The sequence below is a fragment of the Hyperolius riggenbachi genome, chromosome 8 (genome assembly GCF_040937935.1).
Source record: "Hyperolius riggenbachi isolate aHypRig1 chromosome 8, aHypRig1.pri, whole genome shotgun sequence".
NCBI classification, from domain to species: domain Eukaryota; kingdom Metazoa; phylum Chordata; class Amphibia; order Anura; family Hyperoliidae; genus Hyperolius; species Hyperolius riggenbachi.
In genome coordinates this window covers 281,944,410-281,967,976 of record NC_090653.1, presented here as the reverse complement: position 1 = coordinate 281,967,976, position 23,567 = coordinate 281,944,410, and the positions used below count along the sequence as shown (strand labels likewise).

Sequence of the window (23,567 nt, the reverse complement as noted above, 5' to 3'; positions counted from 1 at the left end):
GCAGAGTCCTCCAGCAGCACAGAGTATATCAGGAGAGGAGAGTTAGAGGAAGGAGCAGAGTCCTCCAGCAGCACAGAGTATATCAGGAGAGAAGAGTCAGAGGAAGGAGCAGAGTCCTCCAGCAGCACAGAGTATATCAGGAGAGGAGAGTTAGATAGAGGAAGGAGCAAAGTCCTCCAGCAGCACAGAGTATATCAGGAGAGGAGAGTTAGATAGAGGAAGGAGCAGAGTCCTCCAGCAGCACAGAGTATATCAGGAGAGGAGAGTTAGATAGAGCGAGGAGCAGAGTCCTCCAGCAGCACAGAGTATATCAGGAGAGGAGAGGAAGGAGCAGAGTCCTCCAGCAGCACAGAGTATATCAAGAGGGGAGAGTTAGAGGAAGGAGCAGAGTCCTCCAGCAGCACAGAGTATATCAGGAGAGGAGAGTTAGAGGAAGGAGCAGAGTCCTCCAGCAGCACAGAGTATATCAGGAGAGTTAGAGGAAGGAGCAAAGTCCTCCAGCAGCACAGAGTATATCAGGAGAGGAGAGTTAGAGGAAGGAGCAGAGTCCTCCAGCAGCACAGAGTATATCAGGAGAGGAGAGTTAGATAGTGGAATGAGCAGAGTCCTCCAGCAGCACAGAGTATATCAGGAGGGGAGAGTTAGAGGAAGGAGCAGAGTCCTCCAGCAGCACAGAGTATATCAGGAGAGGAGAGTTAGAGGGAGGAGCAGAGTCCTCCAGCAGCACAGAGTATATCAGGAGGGGAGAGTTAGATAGTGGAATGAGCAGAGTCCTCCAGCAGCACAGAGTATATCAGGAGAGTTAGAGGAAGGAGCAGAGTCCTCCAGCAGCACAGAGTATATCAGGAGAGTTAGAGGAAGGAGCAGAGTCCTTCAGCAGCACAGAGTATATCAGGAGAGGAGAGTTAGATAGTGGAATGAGCAGAGTCCTCCAGCAGCACAGAGTATATCAGGAGAGGGGAGTTAGAGGGAGGAGCAGAGTCCTCCAGCAGCACAGAGTATATCAGGAGAGGAGAGTTAGAGGAATGAGCAGAGTCCTCCAGCAGCACAGAGTATATCAGGAGAGGAGAGTTAGATAGAGGAAGGAGCAGAGTCCTCCAGCAGCACAGAGTATATCAGGAGAGAAAAGTTAGATAGAGGAAGGAGCAGAGTCCTCCAGCAGCACAGAGTATATCAGGAGAGGAGAGTTAGATAGAGGAAGGAGCAGAGTCCTCCAGCAGCACAGAGTATATCAGGAGAGAAAAGTTAGATAGAGGAGCAGAGTCCTCCAGCAGCACAGAGTATATCAGGAGAGGAGAGTTAGAGGAAGGAGCAGAGTCCTCCAGCAGCACAGAGTATATCAGGAGAGGAGAGTTAAATGGAGGAAGGAAGAAGAGTCCTCCGGCAGCACAGAGTAACTCTCCTCTCCTGATATACTTTGTGCTGCTGAAGGACATGCTCCTTCTTCTAACTCTCCTTCCCTGATATAGGAAAGGAGCAGATAGATAGAAGAGGGAGCAGAGTCCTCCAGCAGCACAAAGTATATCAGGAGAGGAAGGAGCAGAGTCCTCCAGCAGCACAGAGTATATCAGGAGAGGAGAGGAAGAAGCAGAGTCCTCCAGCAGCACAGAGTATATCAGGAGAGGAGAGGAAGGAGCGGAGTCCTCCAGCAGCACAGAGTATATCAGGAGAGGAGAGTTAGAGGAAGGAGCAGAGTCCTCCAGCAGCACAGAGTATATCAGGAGAGGAGAGTTAGATAGAGGAAGGAGCAAAGTCCTCCAGCAGCACAGAGTATATCAGGAGAGGAGAGTTAGAGGAAGGAGCAGAGTCCTCCAGCAGCACAGAGTATATCAGGAGAGGAGAGTTAGATAGAGGAAGGAGCAGAGTCATCCAGCAGCACAGAGTATATCAGGAGAGGAGAGACAGAGGAAGGAGCAGAGTCCTCCAGCAGCACAGAGTATATCAGGGGAGGAGAGTTAGAGGAAAGAGCAGAATCCTCCAGCAGCACAGAGTATATCAGGAGAGGAGAGTTAGAGGAAGGAGCAGAGTCCTCCAGCAGCACAGAGTATATCAGGAGAGGAGAGTTAGAGGAAGGAGCAAAGTCCTCCAGCAGCACAGAGTATATCAGGAGAGTTAGAGGAAGGAGCAGAGTCCTCCAGCAGCACAGAGTATATCAGGAGAGGAGAGTTAGAGGAAGCATCAGAGTCCTCCAGCAGCACAGAGTATATCAGGAGAGGAGAGTTATGTAGAGGAAGGAGCAGAGTCCTCCAGCAGCACAGAGTATATCAGGAGAGGAGAGTTAGAGGAAGGAGCAGAGTCCTCCAGCAGCACAGAGTATATCAGGAGAGGAGAGTTAGATAGAGGAAGGAGCAAAGTCCTCCAGCAGCACAGAGTATATCAGGAGAGGAGAGTTAGAGGAAGGAGCAGAGTCCTCCAGCAGCACAGAGTATATCTGGAGAGGAGAGTTAGAGGGAGGAGCAGAGTCCTCCAGCAGCACAGAGTATATCAGGAGAGGAGAGTTAGAGGAATGAGCAGAGTCCTCCAGCAGCACAGAGTATATCAGGAGAGGAGAGTTAGAGGGAGGAGCAGAGTCCTCCAGCAGCACAGAGTATATCTGGAGAGGAGAGTTAGAAGAAGGAGCAGAGTCCTCCAGCAGCACAGAGTATATCAGGAGAGGAGGGTTAGAAGAAGGAGAAGAGTCCTCCAGCAGCACAGAGTATATCAGGAGAGGAGAGTTAGAGGAAGGAGCAGAGTCCTCCAGCAGCACAGAGTATATCAGGAGAGGAGGGTTAGAAGAAGGAGCAGAGTCCTCCAGCAGCACAGAGTATATCAGGAGAGGAGAGTTAGAGGGAGGAGCAGAGTCCTCCAGCAGCACAGAGTATATCAGGAGAGGAGAGTTAGATAGAGGAAGGAGCAGAGTCCTCCAGCAGCACAGAGTATATCAGGAGAGGAGAGTTAGAGGAAGGAGCAGAGTCCTCCAGCAGCACAGAGTATATCAGGAGAGAAGAGTCAGAGGAAGGAGCAGAGTCCTCCAGCAGCACAGAGTATATCAGGAGAGGAGAGTTAGATAGAGGAAGGAGCAAAGTCCTCCAGCAGCACAGAGTATATCAGGAGAGGAGAGTTAGATAGAGGAAGGAGCAGAGTCCTCCAGCAGCACAGAGTATATCAGGAGAGGAGAGTTAGATAGAGGGAGGAGCAGAGTCCTCCAGCAGCACAGAGTATATCAGGAGAGGAGAGTTAGATAGAGGGAGGAGCAGAGTCCTCCAGCAGCACAGAGTATATCAGGAGAGGAGAGTTAGATAGAGGGAGGAGCAGAGTCCTCCAGCAGCACAGAGTATATCAGGAGAGGAGAGGAAGGAGCAGAGTCCTCCAGCAGCACAGAGTATATCAGGAGGGGAGAGTTAGAGGAAGGAGCAGAGTCCTCCAGCAGCACAGAGTATATCAGGAGAGGAGAGTTAGAGGAAGGAGCAGAGTCCTCCAGCAGCACAGAGTATATCAGGAGAGGAGAGTTAGATAGTGGAATGAGCAGAGTCCTCCAGCAGCACAGAGTATATCAGGAGGGGAGAGTTAGAGGAAGGAGCAGAGTCCTCCAGCAGCACAGAGTATATCAGGAGAGGAGAGTTAGAGGGAGGAGCAGAGTCCTCCAGCAGCACAGAGTATATCAGGAGAGGAGAGTTAGATAGTGGAATGAGCAGAGTCCTCCAGCAGCACAGAGTATATCAGGAGAGTTAGAGGAAGGAGCAGAGTCCTCCAGCAGCACAGAGTATATCAGGAGAGTTAGAGGAAGGAGCAGAGTCCTTCAGCAGCACAGAGTATATCAGGAGAGGAGAGTTAGATAGTGGAATGAGCAGAGTCCTCCAGCAGCACAGAGTATATCAGGAGAGGGGAGTTAGAGGGAGGAGCAGAGTCCTCCAGCAGCACAGAGTATATCAGGAGAGGAGAGTTAGAGGAATGAGCAGAGTCCTCCACAGCACAGAGTATATCAGGAGAGGAGAGTTAGATAGAGGAAGGAGCAGAGTCCTCCAGCAGCACAGAGTATATCAGGAGAGAAAAGTTAGATAGAGGAAGGAGCAGAGTCCTCCAGCAGCACAGAGTATATCAGGAGAGGAGAGTTAGATAGAGGAAGGAGCAGAGTCCTCCAGCAGCACAGAGTATATCAGGAGAGAAAAGTTAGATAGAGGAGCAGAGTCCTCCAGCAGCACAGAGTATATCAGGAGAGGAGAGTTAGAGGAAGGAGCAGAGTCCTCCAGCAGCACAGAGTATATCAGGAGAGGAGAGTTAAATGGAGGAAGGAAGAAGAGTCCTCCGGCAGCACAGAGTAACTCTCCTCTCCTGATATACTTTGTGCTGCTGGAGGACATGCTCCTTCTTCTAACTCTCCTTCCCTGATATAGGAAAGGAGCAGATAGATAGAAGAGGGAGCAGAGTCCTCCAGCAGCACAAAGTATATCAGGAGAGGAAGGAGCAGAGTCCTCCAGCAGCACAGAGTATATCAGGAGAGGAGAGGAAGGAGCAGAGTCCTCCAGCAGCACAGAGTATATCAGGAGAGGAGAGGAAGGAGCGGAGTCCTCCAGCAGCACAGAGTATATCAGGAGAGGAGAGTTAGAGGAAGGAGCAGAGTCCTCCAGCAGCACAGAGTATATCAGGAGAGGAGAGTTAGAGGGAGGAGCAGATTCCTCCAGCAGCACAGAGTATATCAGGAGAGGAGAGTTAGAGGGAGGAGCAGAGTCCTCCAGCAGCACAGAGTATATCAGGAGGGGAGAGTTAGAGGAAGGAGCAGAGTCCTCCAGCAGCACAGAGTATATCGGGAGAGGAGAGTTAGAGGGAGGAGCAGAGTCCTCCAGCAGCACAGAGTATATCAGGAGAGGAGAGGAAAGAGCAGAGTCCTCCAGCAGCACAAAGTATATCAGGAGAGGAGAGTTAGAGGAAGGAGCAGAGTCCTCCAGCAGCACAGAGTATATCAGGAGAGGAGAGTTAGAGGGAGGAGCAGAGTCCTCCAGCAGCACAGAGTATATCAGGAGAGGAGAGTTAGAGGAAGGAGCAGAGTCCTCCAGCAGCACAGAGTATATCAGGAGAGAAGAGTCAGAGGAAGGAGCAGAGTCCTCCAGCAGCACAGAGTATATCAGGAGAGGAGAGTTAGATAGAGGAAGGAGCAAAGTCCTCCAGCAGCACAGAGTATATCAGGAGAGGAGAGTTAGATAGAGGAAGGAGCAGAGTCCTCCAGCAGCACAGAGTATATCAGGAGAGGAGAGTTAGATAGAGGGAGGAGCAGAGTCCTCCAGCAGCACAGAGTATATCAGGAGAGGAGAGTTAGATAGAGGGAGGAGCAGAGTCCTCCAGCAGCACAGAGTATATCAGGAGAGGAGAGTTAGATAGAGGGAGGAGCAGAGTCCTCCAGCAGCACAGAGTATATCAGGAGAGGAGAGGAAGGAGCAGAGTCCTCCAGCAGCACAGAGTATATCAGGAGGGGAGAGTTAGAGGAAGGAGCAGAGTCCTCCAGCAGCACAGAGTATATCAGGAGAGGAGAGTTAGAGGAAGGAGCAGAGTCCTCCAGCAGCACAGAGTATATCAGGAGAGTTAGAGGAAGGAGCAAAGTCCTCCAGCAGCACAGAGTATATCAGGAGAGGAGAGTTAGAGGAAGGAGCAGAGTCCTCCAGCAGCACAGAGTATATCAGGAGAGGAGAGTTAGATAGTGGAATGAGCAGAGTCCTCCAGCAGCACAGAGTATATCAGGAGGGGAGAGTTAGAGGAAGGAGCAGAGTCCTCCAGCAGCACAGAGTATATCAGGAGAGGAGAGTTAGAGGGAGGAGCAGAGTCCTCCAGCAGCACAGAGTATATCAGGAGGGGAGAGTTAGATAGTGGAATGAGCAGAGTCCTCCAGCAGCACAGAGTATATCAGGAGAGTTAGAGGAAGGAGCAGAGTCCTCCAGCAGCACAGAGTATATCAGGAGAGTTAGAGGAAGGAGCAGAGTCCTTCAGCAGCACAGAGTATATCAGGAGAGGAGAGTTAGATAGTGGAATGAGCAGAGTCCTCCAGCAGCACAGAGTATATCAGGAGAGGGGAGTTAGAGGGAGGAGCAGAGTCCTCCAGCAGCACAGAGTATATCAGGAGAGGAGAGTTAGAGGAATGAGCAGAGTCCTCCAGCAGCACAGAGTATATCAGGAGAGGAGAGTTAGATAGAGGAAGGAGCAGAGTCCTCCAGCAGCACAGAGTATATCAGGAGAGAAAAGTTAGATAGAGGAAGGAGCAGAGTCCTCCAGCAGCACAGAGTATATCAGGAGAGGAGAGTTAGATAGAGGAAGGAGCAGAGTCCTCCAGCAGCACAGAGTATATCAGGAGAGAAAAGTTAGATAGAGGAGCAGAGTCCTCCAGCAGCACAGAGTATATCAGGAGAGGAGAGTTAGAGGAAGGAGCAGAGTCCTCCAGCAGCACAGAGTATATCAGGAGAGGAGAGTTAAATGGAGGAAGGAAGAAGAGTCCTCCGGCAGCACAGAGTAACTCTCCTCTCCTGATATACTTTGTGCTGCTGAAGGACATGCTCCTTCTTCTAACTCTCCTTCCCTGATATAGGAAAGGAGCAGATAGATAGAAGAGGGAGCAGAGTCCTCCAGCAGCACAAAGTATATCAGGAGAGGAAGGAGCAGAGTCCTCCAGCAGCACAGAGTATATCAGGAGAGGAGAGGAAGGAGCAGAGTCCTCCAGCAGCACAGAGTATATCAGGAGAGGAGAGGAAGGAGCGGAGTCCTCCAGCAGCACAGAGTATATCAGGAGAGGAGAGTTAGAGGAAGGAGCAGAGTCCTCCAGCAGCACAGAGTATATCAGGAGAGGAGAGTTAGAGGGAGGAGCAGAGTCCTCCAGCAGCACAGAGTATATCAGGAGAGGAGAGTTAGAGGGAGGAGCAGAGTCCTCCAGCAGCACAGAGTATATCAGGAGGGGAGAGTTAGAGGAAGGAGCAGAGTCCTCCAGCAGCACAGAGTATATCGGGAGAGGAGAGTTAGAGGGAGGAGCAGAGTCCTCCAGCAGCACAGAGTATATCAGGAGAGGAGAGGAAAGAGCAGAGTCCTCCAGCAGCACAGAGTATATCAGGAGAGGAGAGTTAGTTAGAGGAAGGAGCAGAGTCCTCCAGCAGCACAGAGTATATCAGGAGAGGAAGGAGCAGAGTCCTCCAGCAGCAAATCGTCTCACTTCCTGTGCTTTTGGTTTTTTTTATCCTTTCAATAGCTGATCCAGAATAGGTCTGCACATCAGGCCCCCTATGCAATTCACTTCTTCTCCCAAATTTTCTGCACTTTGCAATTGAAAAAGTACCAGAAAGTAGGTGAATAAGAACTTTCAAAATGATTTGGAGTATTTTCTTGCTGGCTTGTGGCATTTTATTTACAAGTTGTAAAAATATAACCTAGGGGAAAACGCAGCTGAAAAACTGAATTGCATATGGGCCCAGGAGTTCTCAATTCTCTGGCTGCATACTTCTGCATACCAGAATTTGGCAGCTAGGCAAATATACTGTTTTTGGAAGTCCATTGAAAATGTGGCCTCCACCTTTCTGCCGGTTTCGGTTGGTTTTATTGAGGGAAGTACCATCTTCTTCCTCGTAGGAAACGACAGTTCCGTTGAAGATGACCTTTGTATCGCCCGATACTGCTGCACCCATAACTGAATTTCCGCAGCCGCTTCGCACGACTCCGCCAGAGCGATTGTGAGCGGTAATATTTTACACGTCGGCCGCTTTTATTTGACATTTACTGCTTTGGGATGAATATCTGTGATTAGCGCCGAGGAAGTTTATTATTTTGGCGGTTGAGAAAGAGCCGATTCCTGGTCACGTCGGAGGGATTATCCTGGCGGTACAGTAAATCCGGCGGCGTAGAACGATGCAGAACATTGGGGCGCGGGATGCTCCGCTGAATATAGAGAGGATGAGAATCAGCCCCTCCACCGGCATTATTGATGCGGACAATCGGTGTAGACGCCTCTGCCATGCATCTTCTGTAATAGATGCTTCTGGGTGGAGAGATAATTATCTCAGAAGCTCCGGCTTTGGGGAGAATGTCAGATCAGAGAGGCATCGATACATAAATAAGTTATAAAGTTATAATGAATGTTTTCTTTTTGTCCTTGTGTGAGGAGCTTGAGGAGATAGTTTTATTTATGATGCTGTTTCAGAGGGAATAGACATACTGGATGTGGTGTCCACACGGACGGACGGTAGGCTGCTGGATAGGGATCCCCATTGGATTGGTCTAAATGATCCAGTAGCTCTATACTCAACCAGGGCTGTGGAGTCGGAGTCGAGGAGTCTGAGCCATTTTGGGTACCTGGAGTCAGAGTTGGAGGTTTCATAATCTGAGGAGTTGGAGTCGGATGATTTTTGAACCGACTCCACAGCCCTGTACACAACAGAACTAGAAACAACAGAAACATGATGTCAGCATTCTATGAATACCCAATAATGATAATAATATATAGATTTGGGAAGGTAAACATGTCCAGTGTCTCATGTTACTGCGCTGACTGATTCAGAATTAATATTAGTATTCATGGATATATACCACCATGATGGTGGAACCCCAGACCAGGGCTGTGAAGTCAGTACAAAAACCATCCGACTTCTCAGTTTATGAAACCTCCGACTCCAGGTACCCAAAATTGCTCCGACTCTCCGACTCCACAGCCCTTCCCCAGACAGATCCCGCCAACAGTGTTGGAGACCCAATAGACACCATCAACAATGGTGGAGACCCGGTTAGATGTCACCAACAGAGTTGGATCCTCAATAGATGCCATCAACAATGGTGGAGACTTAGTAAGATAGCAGCAACAGCTGTGAAGACACGGATAGATGCCATCAATAATTATTCAGCCCTTTAGTTACTTATAATGGCAGAGCCTAGATTGGGACCTTCAGTTATGGTGGAATGCCAAGTGGAGGCTACCAGTAATGTCCAAATGCATATCACCAGTACGGCAGAGCCTTGGATAGAGCTCACCATTAATGGTCAGGGCAGAATGCGGACAGATGCTACCGATAATGGCAAATCAGAGTCCTGCTACCCAAAATGTCAGGGATCACATTGATTCTACCAACTACTGATCTCATACAGACGTCAATGATTATGGCAGAGAATACACATGCTACCAACCATGCCAGTGTGTACATGGATGCCATAAATAATAGTATCCCCAGAGAAGTGGCCAGGCCAGAAAAATGGCACCAATAATAGCAGAGTTCAGTTAGAGGGCAGGAATAGCGGCTGACACCCAGATGACTGCTACTAATAATGGCAAACCTCAAATAGATGCCACTAATAGCAGAAAGAGACCCAGAAACATGTCACCAGTAATAGCAGAACCCATACACATTCCTCCAATAATGGCAAATGTGTCACCAATAATAGTAGTGATACAGACAGATGCCACCAATAATTGCATAGCCCAGATAACAGCAAACCGGTAAAAATGGCAATACCCAAAACGATGCCAATAATACCTGAAGACATCGAAATATGCTACAATGAGCCTCAGATACACGCCACCAACAAGAGCAGAATCAAAGATGTATGGCACCAAAAATGGCAAAGTCTCCAAAACATTCCGCCAATTACAGGAGAAACATAATAAGATGTCTCCCAATATTGCCAGCAGAGGCGTAGCTATGGGTGGGCAAGGGGGGACACATGTCCCTGGGCGCAGCACTGTAAGGGGGCGCAGAGCATGCCCATTGCACCCCCAAGTGAGTGAGAGGAAGCTCGCTGGCTGCCCGAAGTGTCCCTGCTTCTCTCCCTCTCTCTGCAGAGGAGTGCAGAAGTGTTATTAGCAGCAGAACAAGGGGGCACATCTGACTATCTATAGGGGGTACATCTTGCTATCTAAACAGCATTTGTACATTTGGCTCCACCCACGACCACACCCACATTCTGATGCTTGGCCATGCCCAATTTGTCCAGAGGGGGGCGCAGAAATTGTCTTTGTCCCCGGGCGCAGAAAAGCCTGATTGCCTGAGCCACAAGTACATGCTGCAGATGCGAAATAAAGGCGACAAGAAATATGTCATCACCATGTTATCATTTAGATTACTGCCGCTGTAAGCTCTGCATATTTCAGATGTTTATACACATGTCCATTTCTCCTGACACCTCACCTCTAATCCCATTCGGCCATTTTTCCTGCGAGTCCTGTCCAGTGAATGTCTCGCTGTATCAGGGACGGCCATGAGCCCCATCAATGCTCCACTCATCTGTGGGGATGACTCCACTCAGTCATTCTCCTCTCAGCTCTGCAGAGGACATCGTTATCCACAACTCCATATTGAACATAACGTGGGGAATCAACAGTTGATGAAGGCCGTGCTATTTGAGGGAATGGCGTTTTTATGGCGCTTTGCAGGAGGACAGAGCTTTCGCTGATGAGCGATAAATGGAGACATTCGCCCCTTGTGAAGTCATTTTTAGAAAACGTTCTTCAGGCTTCGCTCAATGCCCCTTTATAAAGTTATATGTGATATTTATTGGGTAATATTGCAGCGGAGGGACGAAGGGGGTCTCTTGTTTCTGAGCTGCTGCTTAGTTCCTGCGCCGCCGTGATGTGAGATCTGCAGAGATAATTGTATTCTGCTCATCTGTGGGGGGAAATAATGGCCAATTATAAATGATTAACGTCTACCTGGCCTGTTGCTGGGATTATTGTAACATTTGTCATTAAAGCACAGCTTTGTGCAGCTTTGTATGATGAAGAGAAGGGTTGGAAGCTTTGTCTTTTATTGCTTTCTTGTTCCAGCAAGGTCCAATCCTCACTTCCTGTGCTTTGGTGACACCACAGGAAGTCAGGAGACATAACCTGTGCTAGGAGTTCTGCCTGCAGTGAGGGGAGTTCTGTGTATTGGCTCCACCTCCACAGCCATGACCTGCAGTGGGAGGATTTCTATGTATGTGGACCACCCCCAAGGTGATGACCTGCAGTGAGGGGAGTTCTTTGTTTTGACTCCACCTCCACAGCCATGACCTGCAGGGAGAGGAGTTTTATACATGCTCCACCCCCACAGCCATGCAGTGAGAGGCGTTCTTTTTTTTTATTGGCTTTACCCCAACAGCCCTAACCTGTAATGGGAGGAGTTCTTTGTATTGTCTCCACCTCCCACAGCCATGACCTGTAGTAAAAGGCGTTCTGTGTACTGGCTCCACCCCCCACAGCCATGACCTGTAGTAGGAGGCGTTCTGTGTACTGGCTCCACCCCCCACAGCTATGACCTTTAGTGACAGGCATTCTCTTGTATTTTCTCCACCCCCATAGCCTGTAGTGCGATGTGTTCTTTTTATTGGCCCCACCTCCCACAGCCATGACCTGTAGTGGGAGGAGTGCTATTTTTATATATATGTGTGTGTGTGTGTGTGTGTGTGTGTGTGTGTGTGCTCCACCTCCACAGCTATGACCTTTCAATGAAAGGGTTTCCTTGTATTTGCTCCACCCATAAAGTCATGACCTGCAGTAAGAGGAGTTCTTTGTATTGGCTCCACCCCCCACAGCCATGACCTGTAGTGAGAGGGTTTTTTGTATTGGCTCCACCCCCCACAGCCATGACCTGTAGTGAGAGGGTTTTTTGGTATTGGCTCCACCCTCCACAGCCATGACCTGTAGTGAGAGGTTTTTTTTGTATTGGCTCCACCTCCCACAGCCATGACCAGCAGTTAGAGGCGTTGTTTGTATTGGCTCCACCCCCACAGCTATGATCTACAATCAAAGGAGTCTCATTTTTGTACAATCTGTTGTTTTTATTGAATGGAGGTAAAAGCTAATCTTTTATTGTCTTACGTGTGGCCACCTTTAAACGAGCCATACAAAGGTTGACAACTACGCAGCTTGGAAAGCAGTCAATCCCTTCCCAATTAGAAATTGATCGGGTAGTAATAGATTCACTACCACCTCGACTTTTCTTTCTCAATTAGATCTTAGCGGATTCCTAATTGAGAATTGATTGAAGCTCCAGCGTAGCAACCCCCGACCATCGATCCCCCATCGATCTCCCAACCGCCAACTCCACGGAGGTTTCAGCAACTTGACCGATCTCCCCTTTTGTTCTATAAACTGCCTGGAATCCATCAAGCATTGATCAGCTGAAGCCAATAGAATCCAGGTGGTTTTGGTTGCGGTTGTCCAATCAGCCGGATATAATTGGTATGTGTGTGGCCAGCCGCAGATAAGCTGCAGCCTCCTAGCTGTTGTAGTGCTGCGCATTGGCGGCTCTCCTCGGCCTCTCATTCTGCTCTATGTAGATAACAGGCCTCTGTAAGTGTCTATAAGCCATTAATGATACCCAATGAGGATTATGATGAAGCCGGCTCTCTTCCCATAGTGCTCCTTCCAGAGCTGTGGCGCGGCAGCGGCTGAACCCGCCCGATAAGAGGCTGAACCTCGGGCCGGAGGCGGCGGAGAGCGCGCTTCACGCCGTGACCTCTGTCTCCGCAAATTGCTCTCTCTGATTTCAATTTAAATTTCCTTTATCCAATTATAAGAACGGAGGCAATTACTGCGCTGCAGAATACGACCTCGCTATCTCGCCGGCCTCCGGAGCATCGCCTGACGCACTGCAGAGTGTAATTGAGAACGCAGCCGCGCAGATGAAGAGTCGCTCTACTCGTAGCGGAAGATGGGGAAGAGGCAGAGAGAGGAGGTTCCCACATCAGTGTGCTACTAGCCTGGGAGGAGGGGCAAAAACTGGGACAATATGCAGAAAAGGAGTAAAGCTCATGTAAATTAAAAAAAAAAAACGATACCTAAGGACAGACTTACCTAGGGACACAAAAGGGATAAGAGAATACAATACACTTGGCCGAGTGCATATTAAAGTTCTTTGTCATTATCTGACCTTCTCGTCATTGAGGTAAGCTAACCTCACCCTTTGGGCCTGATTCACAAAGCGGTGCTAACAGTTAGCACGCTGGTGAAAAGCCCTTTATCACACCTAAACTCAGTTTAGGCGTGATAAGTTTAGGCATGATAAGTTTAGGTGTGATAAGTTTAGGCATGATAAATTTAGGTGTGATAAGTTTAGGCGTGATAAGTTTAGGTGTGATAAGTTTAGGCATGATAAGTTTAGGTGTGATAAGTTTAGGCATGATAAGTTTAGGTGTGATAAGTTTAGGCGTGATAAGTTTAGGCATGATAAGTTTAGGCGTGATAAGTTTAAGCACCAACTGCGTTAGCACCGCAGTGCACAGCTGATCAAAAGTTTTGCGCTAGCAAAGTCTGGTGCACTTTGCATAGAGTTTAATGGCGCTGCTTTGCGTGCGGGACTTTGCGCGCGATCTACACTTATCTAAACTTAGCATGCCTAAACTTATCACACCTAAACTTATCACACCTAAACTGACTTTTCACCAGTGTGGTGCAAAGGTTATCACGCCTAAAGTCTTTTAGGCATGATAACTGAGTTATCACCGCTTTGTGAATCAGGCCCGATGTATTTTAACTGTTTTTAAAGTGTAACTGTCAGGCATAAAATCAAAAATCAATTATTTATTTTTATCTGGTAAACAAGTAATAAGTAATGCGGCAGGGATGGAACGGCCACAGGTGGGCTTGCCTGCAACGTGCACCGATATGCCACAGCGTCTTGAAGAAAGGAGAGAAGCGGGCACTGCTGACAGCTGTTTCTTCTTCAGAGGCTCCCTCTGAAGAAGCAGGTTGTATACCTGCGAAACAGCTGTCAGGCAACCCTCTCCCCCCACTGCTGACCACTCTGTAACCCGTCCACAATATAGGGATTTTATGCAGCAGTGCCCGCTTCTCTCCTTTCTTCAAAACAAGTAATAAGGATGCTAACCAGGCAATTCCAAAGTTAAAATCACTATTAGTTTTATTGTTGATAAATAATCATTCCCCAGTTTACCTGGCTCTTATTTGGTGCACACAAAATTTGGTACACAAAAAGGAAGTTGCAGGGCATGCTGGGTTGTCCTTTTTTGCTTCTCTATTTTCCCCTCAGACTTAACTAATGCAGCCTGATTGGCTGAAGCCTCTTTCCCTCCTGTTTTCCCCTCCCACACCTCTGTTCCTCTCTGATTGGCCAATATTTCTCATGATGAGACAATGCACTTTCTATAGTGAAGGGCGGGCAAATCAGGCAGAGTAGAGTAAGGGAGGAAATGACATCGGAATTGGCTTCAAAATAGCCACACTTAAAATGATAAATGCTAAGAAGGATTTTCTCTTTTTTTACTGTAGAAAAATCACTAAAATCAAAATGTGGACAGTGCAATACATATGTTATGTAAGTAGAGCAAAAATGTATCTACTTATATATGTGTTTTTTTTCTGAGGTAGTATTGCGGACAGCTCCACTTTAATTAAGTTTTATCATCATCTAGGCGCCTCTTATCCTCCTTTGTGTCACACACCCTCCTTCGGGAGGGGTAGTCTTTTTGACTACGAATTTCTACCCCTACAACCATCTAAAGCTATTTTGTGACCACGTCCGGTTTGACTGGACACCCGAGTACATCTCCACCCCCTTACAGTGGTTGGTTGCCCGCCTGCAACCTCCCTTTGTGAGTGTCCATTCTTCTCCACCATTTGCTTCAATTGATTGACATACTACACTGTTGGGGCTCTCTGTGTTTTTAGTTTTCACTCCAGGGTGCTCATAGATCACCCTACCTACCCGTACTTACCTGAGGAGAGGGAAGGCTCTCGGTCCTATAGAGCCTTCCTGTTCCTCTCACAGTCCCCTCGTTCCAGCGCCGACACCGCCGTTCTAATCGGCCGCCGCAGGAGTCTTCTGGAGCCCGAGTGCTTCTGAAGACGGGCGGCTCCGTACTGCGCATACGTGAGCGCGAGAGAGAGCACACTGGTGCACGCGCAGTACAGTCTGCAGGAGCCCGGGTGCTTCCGAAGATGGGCGGCTCCGTACTGCGAGAGAGAGAGCACACTGGTGCACGCGCAGTACAGTCTTCAGGAGCACTTGGGCTCCCAAAGACTTCCGAAACCTCCTGCGGCGGCACAGAGCGTTATTTGACTGATTGGTCGGAAATTGCTACCTGTGGAGATCGGTGGAACGAGGGGACCGTGAGAGGGACAGGAGGGCTCTATAGGACCCAGAGCCTTCCCTCTCTTTAGGCAAGTATCTGTTTTTGTTTCTCCCCAGTTTACATTCACTTTCAGATGAAATTGGGCACCTAGGCAAGAAAGCCGTTTTTGCCAAACCATTCAATTGCCAATCGCACAACACGTGCTTTTTCATGAACAACTTGTCTTTTTATTCTCCGTTCAAAAAGTCTTCAGGATAGGGACAAACATTTAAACACAGTTTTGGAATTCCAAATCACATAGAGAGACACTGCCTGACACGTGTTTCACGGTCAAACACCGCTTCCTCAGAGGCATACAGTATACACACACATCAGCTGTCGACTCAAAAGAGCGTATAGTGCCGCAATCTGGTTAATACAAAAGACAAGCAATCACCAACGATTCCATTGCGCGCCGAGCGCAACTATGAACTGCAAGAGACGTTTTTGCCAACCGCTGATGATCAGCTGGCTTTTTAGTAAGATTTAGTGGGAGCAGGGGTGTAGCTAGAAAGGAGCAGCCCCTGGGACCGCAGGGGGGCCCAGAGCTGTAAGGGGGCCCCAAGCGCTACTTCACTCCCTCCGATAAAGGGGTCAATTTTTTAGATCAGAGGTTTTTGTGGCTACACTTGTTATGGGTGTGAAGATAATAATGTAAACGCTTGTTTATGACCCTTTTATGATGGACCCCTGGCTGGGAGAGCCACCAGGACCTGACAAGAGAAAAGGCGTGAGCATCGGGGATCCCATCAAACTTCTGGTACCCCATAATTTGTAGTTACGCCCCCTGAGTGGCGCCTAGCGTCTACCAGGCCCCTAGATTCTCTCCAGGCCCTAGGCAACTGCCTAGGTTGGCCTTGTGGATGATCCGGCTCTGATCCTATGAGGCTCCTGCAGGGTCTTTCTATAAGTGGACTGTACAAAATAGTTATTGCCTTCAGTTTTCTCTTAAAGTGAAGAGGAGAGGGATATGGAGGCTGCCATATTTATTTCCTTTTAAGCAATACCAGTTGCCTGGCTGTCCTGCTGATCCTCTACCTCTAATGCTTTTAGCCATAGACCATGCAACATAGCAGAGGTTTCTGACAAGATTAGCTGCATGCTTGTTTCTGGTGTGATTCAGACACTACTGCTGTAAAAGAGATCAGCAGGGCTGCCAGGCAACTGGTATTGTTTAGAAGGAAATAAATATGGCAGCCTCCACATTACCTCACCTCGAGTTTACTTTAACATAACTTCCTAGATGGCCGTGCAGATGAGAAGTGTTTATTTGCTGTAAGGCTTTGCAGGAGGGGGGGGGGGGGGGGGGCATGCCAGGTGGTTGTGCAAGGCAAGTCCAGTGGTATAAAAAGTTACAATCACAAGTGACAGCGTGCATCACCTGTCTATGAATACTGAGTAAACACGGAGTTTGCAACATTGTAACAATTTCACAGTTCACACGTTTACACTGTCATTTCTGTTCATACAAAATGGCATTGTGAATCCGCCATTCCCCTTCCCCCTCCTCTGTCTTACTCCGTGCGGCGCCCCATGTGGTTGTCGGTGGAGTCACCACTTGCGTCTGATTATGTCTGGCATCGGGCTGGAGCCGTCTCTCTGGGCGTAATGTCGACTGGTGCTGCTTCTCACCACACTTGCGGCTGCGTAAAGCTCTTCATCCTTCAATATTGAAATCGCTTTTTATCTTCACATCAAATTAATAATGAGCTCTTCTTCTCTTCAATCAGACTCCTGAACAGATGACCGCTCCCTCCGTAACCTTCAGAACCGTCCAGCGAATGCCATCCGCTTCCTACTAGTCCGTGGCGATTCTGCTTTTTGGCAAATGACTCATAGGTGACAGTGTGGCAGTTGCTCAGGCCTTTATCACACCACAGCTGGACTACTGCAATGCCCTCTATGCAGGACTCCCAAACAAAGACCTGTACCGCCTGCAACTAGTACAGAACACTGCTGCCAGACTGCTAACAAACCAGCCCCGCCACTGTCACATGACACCGATCCTTTGCTCACTGCACTGGCTACCAGTAAAATGGACAATACTCTTCAAGATTGGACTGCTGACATTCAAATCCCTGCACAATTTGGGCCCTGGATACATGAAGGAACTTGCTGAAGCTGCACCACACCTCTCACAACTTCAGATCAGCAGGTTCCCTAAACTCAGTCATTCCCAGAGTGCACCTCAAAACCTTTGGAGCCAGAGCTTTCTGTCATGCTTCCCCTACCATTTGGAATTCCCTTCCACACCCAGTAAAGACAGCCCCATCCCTGGAGTTATTCAAATCCAGACTGAAAAGCCACCAGTTTAGCCCGGCATTTGCAGACTTGTGGAATCCTTGCTCTGTACCAAAATTTAGCAATCAACCAATTACTGGTCTGAGCCATGCTTACGTGCTTCAAGTCCTACAAGAGGAAAACAAATGTTGTTTTTGTTGTTCTAATCTTCATAGAAACAGCAAGGATTATATAAATGAACAATCGGTGCAACCTTCTATACTAATCCATTTAGTACACACTGCAGTGCATCGGTGCAAACAGTTTGATGGCAGCTCTGTCCATACCAACCAATGAAAAGTGCAGAAATAACAGATTGCTGCCTGTGTGACTTTCGTTGATGTCAACGACGAGCTCCACCCTTATGCCATAATTACGGAAAATATTGCAAAATTTAAAATATATAAATGTGCATTTCTTCTAGATGGAAATGCACTATACATAACTTTTTTCCTATGTTGCTGTCACTTACAGTTTGTAATAATCTGGACTAGTCCATGTTCTCATGGGGGCTCTCAGGAATTTCTTTATTTACAAAAGCACTTACTGAACCTCAGTTGCTCAGTAGGGGGGCCGACCAGCATCATTGCATGGATCCCTTCTAGGCGTACATAGCAAATAGCCGCGGTCAAATTTCGGTGCAGGGTGAAGCCAAAAGACGGCGCCCGCTGAAATTCCTGGGTGGTGTTAATGCTATTCCTCCTCGGCGGGGGGGAATCACTGAGCACTGCTGTAGTTGTAATTTAATTCACAGCGTATGGGGGCATCCGAATCATCATAAAGCTGCTGTCTCGCTTTCTAGGGGGTGCTTTTGTCAGGCCGGTTTCACACTGTATTTTGTCATTGGCGTATTGGTACCACACTGCCAAAAACAGGCCTTCAGGGAATACTGCCAAAAACAGGCCTTCAGGGAATACCGCCAAAAACAGGCCTTCAGGGAATACCGCCAAAAACAGGCCTTCAGGGAATACCGCCAAAAACAGGCCTTCAGGGAATACCGCCAAAAACAGGCCTTCAAGGAATACCTCCAAAAACAGGCTTTCAGGGAATACCACCAAAAACAGGCCTTTAAGGCATACCACCAAAAACAGGCCTTCAGGGAATACCTCCAAAAACAGGCCTTCAGGGAATACCTCCAAAAACAGGCCTTCAGGGAATACTGCCAAATACAGGACTTCAGGGAATACTGCCAAAAACAGGACTTCAGGGAATACCGCCACAAACAGGCCTTCAGGGAATACTGCCAAAAACAGGCCTTCAGGGAATACCTCCACAAACAGGCCTTCAGGGAATACCTCCACAAACAGGCCTTCAGGGAATACCGCCAAAAAAAGGCCTTCAGGGAATATCAGCGCTGCGTAATATGTTGGCGCTTTATAAATACAACAAATAAATAAAAATAAATAAATACCGCCACAAACAGGCCTTCAGGGAATACCGCCAAAAACAGACCTTCAGGGAATACCGCCAAAAACAGACCTTCAGGGAATACTGGCAAAAACAGGCCTTCAGGGAATACCGGCAAAAACAGGCCTTCCGGGAATACCTCCAAAAACAGGCCTTCAGGGAATACCTCCAAAAACAGGCCTTCAGGGAATACTGCCAAATACAGGACTTCAGGGAATACTGCCAAAAACAGGACTTCAGGGAATACCGCCACAAACAGGCCTTCAGGGAATACTGCCAAAAACAGGCCTTCAGGGAATACCGCCAAAAACAGACCTTCAGGGAATACCGCCAAAAACAGACCTTCAGGGAATACTGGCAAAAACAGGCCTTCAGGGAATACCGGCAAAAACAGGCCTTCCGGGAATACCTCCAAAAACAGGCCTTCAGGGAATACCTCCAAAAACAGGCCTTCAGGGAATACTGCCAAATACAGGACTTCAGGGAATACTGCCAAAAACAGGACTTCAGGGAATACCGCCACAAACAGGCCTTCAGGGAATACTGCCAAAAACAGGCCTTCAGGGAATACCTCCACAAACAGGCCTTCAGGGAATACCTCCACAAACAGGCCTTCAAGGAATACCGCCAAAAAAAGCCCTTCAGGGAATACCGCCACAAACAGGCCTTCAGGGAATACCGCCAAAAAAAGGCCTTTAGGGAATACCGCCACAAACAGGCCTTCAGGGAATACCGCCAAAAACAGACCTTCAGGGAATACTGCCAAAAACAGACCTTCAGGGAATACCGGCAAAAACAGGCCTTCAGGGAATACCGCCAAAAACAGGCCTTCAGGGAATACCGCCAAAAACAGGCCTTCAGGGAATACCGCCAAAAACAGGCCTTCAGGGAATACCGCCAAAAACAGGCCTTCAGGGAATACTGCCAAAAACAGGCCTTCAGTGAATACCGCCAAAAACAGGCTTTCAGGAAATACCACCAAAAACAGGCCTTCAGGGAATACCGCCAAAAACAGGCCTTCAGGGAATACCGCCAAAAACAGGCCTTCAGGGAATACCGCCAAAAACAGGCCTTCAGGGAATACCGCCAAAGACAGGCCTTCAGGGAATACCGCCAAAAACAGGCCTTCAGGGAATACTGCCAAAAACAGGCCTTCAGTGAATACTGCCAAAAACAGGCCTTCAGGAAATACCACCAAAAACAGGCCTTCAGGGAATACCGCCAAAAACAGGCCTTCAGGGAATACCGCCAAAAACAGGCCTTCAGGGAATACCGCCAAAAACAGACCTTCAGGGAATACCGCCAAAAACAGGCCTTCAGGGAATACCTCCAAAAACAGGCCTTCAGGGAATACTGCCAAAAACAGGCCTTCAGGGAATACCTCCAAAAACAGGCTTTCAGGGAATATCGCCAAAAACAGACCTTCAGGGAATATCACCAAAAACAGGCCTTCAGGGAATACCGCCAAAAACAGACCTTCCGGGAATACCGCCAAAAACAGGCCTTCAGGGAATACCTCCAAAAACAGGCCTTCAGGGAATACCTCCAAAAACAGGCCTTCAGGGAATACCTCCAAAAACAGGCTTTCAGGGAATATCGCCAAAAACAGACCTTCAGGGAATATCACCAAAAACAGGCCTTCAGGGAATACCGCCAAAAACAGACCTTCAGGGAATACCGCCAAAAACAGGCCTTCAGGGAATACCGCCAAAAACAGGCCTTCAGGGAATACTGCCAAAAACAGGCCTTCAGGGAATACTGCCAAAAACAGGCCTTCAGTGAATACTGCCAAAAACAGGCCTTCAGGAAATACCACCAAAAACAGGCCTTCAGGGAATACCGCCAAAAACAGGCCTTCAGGGAATACCGCCAAAAACAGGCCTTCAGGGAATACCGCCAAAAACAGACCTTCAGGCAATACCGCCAAAAACAGGCCTTCAGGGAATACCTCCAAAAACAGGCCTTCAGGGAATACCGCCAAAAACAGGCCTTCAGGGAATACCTCCAAAAACAGGCTTTCAGGGAATATCGCCAAAAACAGACCTTCAGGGAATATCACCAAAAACAGGCCTTCAGGGAATACCGCCAAAAACAGGCCTTCAGGGAATACCGCCAAAAACAGGCCTTCAGGGAATACCGCCAAAAACAGGCCTTCAGGGAATACCACCAAAAACAGGCCTTCAGGGAATACCGCCAAAAGCAGACCTTCAAGAAATACCGCCAAAAACAGGCCTTCAGGGAATACTGCCAAAAACAGGACTTCAGGGAGAACCGCCAAAAACAGGCCTTCAGGGAATACCGCCACAAACAGGCCTTCAGGGAATTCTGCCAAAAACAGGACTTCAGGGAATACTGCCACAAACAGGCCTTCAGGGAATACTGCCATAAACAGGCCTTCAGGGAATACCGCCAAAAACAGACCTTCAGGGAATACCGCTACAAACAGGCCTTCAGGGAATAACAGCGTTACTATGCGGTATTCCCCTTCTTGCATGCGGCCAAACAAAAGGACGCGCGCTTGTGGTCACTTCCTGTTTCGGGTATGCAGAAGTTCACAGAAACATATTGTAAAAATAAGCTTCTGCGCATGCGCGTTCGGGGCCGGATTTGTACTCTTTACCGCCCAAGGCCGCTGTCACCAGCCTCCCCCCTCCAGTATAGGTAGTGAGATGACCCCTCCCCTTATTCTCTCCAGTATAGGTAGCCAGATGACCCCTCCCCCCTTCCCTCTAGTATAGTATCCCTTAATCACTTCTTTTCCCACTTCCCCCCTTTCAGTATAGGTAGCCAGCTTGCCTTCACACCGCAGCAGCCATCAGTGTCACTCATTTCTCCGCTCATCTCCAGTACAGAAGCTTCCTCTTCCTTTCCGTCTCCAATGCTGCCCAAGTCCACAGCCACTGGCCACAATGCTAGCGTGTACAGAGAGCAAGGTGGCTGCTGCACAGGTGGCTAGCATCAGAGTACCGCGGTCAGGCGCTCCCCTGAGCTCCCTGCATTGCAGCATTTGCAAGTTTGCAAATGCTGCATAAGTTCAGCCTGCTGCTTTGGTGCCCTTGCTCCTGTGGTGTCCTAGGCCATGGCTTAGGTGGCCTTGTCCTAAATCCGGCCCTGTGCGCGTTGCAATATCATCGCACCGCCACCACCACCATTTTCAAAATACCTGTGTCGCCATAGACTTACATGACTTCCGGTCCAACGCACGTCGATGCAGATGCGTTAAGATTATATGAAAGCAACCATAGACCTTAATTTCCCTGCAGTAGCAGTGCAGTAAATCTGTTTAGCTTTTTACTACCTCTTGTAAGTGACAGCAGCAACATAAAAGAAAAGTCATTTATAGCGCACTTTACTTTGAGAGAAATGTACATTTTAATTTTGTGTTTTACATTTTACAACTTTTCGGCATAGTGCTCCTTTAAGTGTAATAATAAAGTGTTGCTCCGCCCATAATGCTTGTGTTGGGGAATGTTGGCTCACCTGCAGTGTGTTGAACGCTGGGAGTAAGCGCTGATAAGAGACTGAACTTTGTACCAGTCGTGGAATTAACGGTGTGTCTGTCAGCTGGAGCTGTTGTGTCTATGGATGAGTCAGCAAAATTTTCGAGTTCGGTCCCACAGCAAATCGCCCCCAATCTTACTTAAAGTGAACCAGAGACTAAGCACCCTCGTATTTTACCATATATATCAGTGGGAACATTACAGAAATCACCTACCCTGCTCTCTGTTTCATCCTTCACTGCTCAGTCTGCTTGTTATCAGCCCTGATAAATTCCCTGACTGAGCATTCAGTCTGGCTTTGCTCAGGAATCATTATAGCTGAGTCTGTCTTCTCTGATGTCTTTTCAAGCCCAAGCCTGCCCCCTTCTGGCTCTGCTATAATGACGAGGAAAGGAACAGCGCTACTTAAAAACAGATTGCATCCTTATGACTACCTGCTTGAGAGTGCAAGCCCCACTAGTGGGATAAAATACACACCCAGCATTCAAATAAAGTGCACCTGTCTGTTATAATGACTCAGCTATAATGATTCCTGAGCAAAGCCAGACTGAATGCTCAGTCGGGGAGTTTATCAGGGCTGGTAACAAGCAGGCTGAGCAGTGAAGGATGAAACAGAGAGCAGGGTAGGTGTTTTCTCTAATGCTGGGCATACACTGCTCGCTTTTGCCACTCGATTCTCCTGCTCGATCGATTCCCCGCTCGATTCTGCATGAGATTCCCTTATCTTCCGATCTTTTTTCTTATCTTTTTCCATTGTGTTCAATGCAGAATCAAGCAGCGAAACGATCGGGTGGGAGATTGGATGTGTCGGAAATTATCTAAATGGCTCAAAAACGAACCATGTATTCCCAGCGTAATGTTGCCACTGATATATGTGGTAAAATACATGAGGGTGCTTCGTCTCTGGTTCACTTTAAAGGGAACCTTAACCAAAGGGGGAAAAGTGTTTCACTTACCTGAGGCTTCTACTAGCCCCCTGCAGCCGCCTTGTGCCCACGCCATCTTGGAACGATCCTCCGGTCCTCCACTGCGTCTTCGCTCACATCGCCAGTCGCCAAAAATGAAACTTTGGCGCTGTGGGCAACCAGAGGATCGTTCCAGGGTGGCACGGGCAGAGGGCGGCTGCAGGGGGCTGGTAGAAGCCACAGGTAAGTGAAACTTTTTTTTCCCCTTTAGGAAAGGGGTTCCCTTTAAGAAAAGGGTGTCAAACTAAAATACAAAGTGGGACGAAATTGAACACTGAGACCAAGTCGCTTGCCGACCTCAATGTCTACTGGCCAACTTCTTCCCTTGTAAAGTTTCCTGGTGTCTAATGGCTCCCCTCCAACCCCTATGCAG

General features: G+C 48.4%; 1 protein-coding gene across 12 annotated transcripts in view; it reads left to right on the top strand.

Moving 5' to 3' along the window:
* Positions 1-23,567, top strand: part of DAB2IP (DAB2 interacting protein) — a 974,997-nt gene that overhangs the window by 621,372 nt on the left and 330,058 nt on the right. The window contains exon 1 of one of the 12 annotated variants that reach the window (XM_068249037.1): positions 22,750-22,852. The exons of the other annotated variants lie outside the window; for them this stretch is intronic. The gene's annotated coding sequence lies outside the window, so the exon portion shown is untranslated. Of the gene's footprint in view, positions 1-22,749; positions 22,853-23,567 lie in introns of those variants that run through there. 12 annotated transcript variants of the gene reach the window in all.